Below are 892 nucleotides of genomic sequence, written 5' to 3'. Positions count from 1 at the left end.
CTGCATCTGTTTTGGTCAGCTGCTGGGTGGAACCTCTCAAAGGATAGCTATGCTAGGCTCCTGTCTGCAAGCATTACAGGGTATTATTAATAATGTCAGGAATTGGTGCTTGCCCATGGGAAAGGTCTCGAGTTGGTTCAGTTACTGGTTGACTATTCCTTCAATCTCTGCTCCATCTTTGCACCTATATTTCTTTTGGATAGGACATATTTTGGGTCAAAAGTTTTATGTTTGGGTTGGTGTCCTTATCTCTCTACTGGGGGTTCTGCCAGATATTAGAAAATGAACTTTGATTTTAAATACATTATATCCATATTTAAAATAATTGTTAATCATAGACCTTAAAAACTATAATTTCATAAGTAATATTTTTAAGTTTTATCCTTTATATACATTAAACTACTTACTCATAACTTATAAAAATATTTCAGTGTTTTATTCTGTAACCATATATCCATTTAATCTTTATGCATAAATCTTTACTAAAACAATTTTTAATATTTTTATAACATTTTATTATTTTTATACTATATATCTTTATTTTTGTAACATTTTTATTTTTTAAAACCCTTATAGTAATATAATTTCTATTTTAATTTATATTTTATTTTAAAAATAAAATTGGTTGGGATAACTCGTTCTCCTTTTTTATATTGGAGGCATATTAACATTTAACAAGTTTTGCTGTGATAATTTTAGGCTGGCATGGTGAAGGAGAAGAATAGTAGTTTAATTTAGAAAACAGGAGAGAAATCCTGTATCGGGACACTAAGAATCCTTTTGATTATTAATATGTATTTAAAGAGACCATAGAGAATAAGATATCTTCAAAATCTTTTAAATATATATATATATATATATATATATATATATATATATATATATACACACA

This window comes from Mus caroli, chromosome 7 (genome assembly GCF_900094665.2).
Source record: "Mus caroli chromosome 7, CAROLI_EIJ_v1.1, whole genome shotgun sequence".
NCBI lineage: Eukaryota > Metazoa > Chordata > Mammalia > Rodentia > Muridae > Mus > Mus caroli.
The sequence above is the reverse complement of the archived record's forward strand: the minus strand, read 5'-3'. Positions refer to the sequence as shown.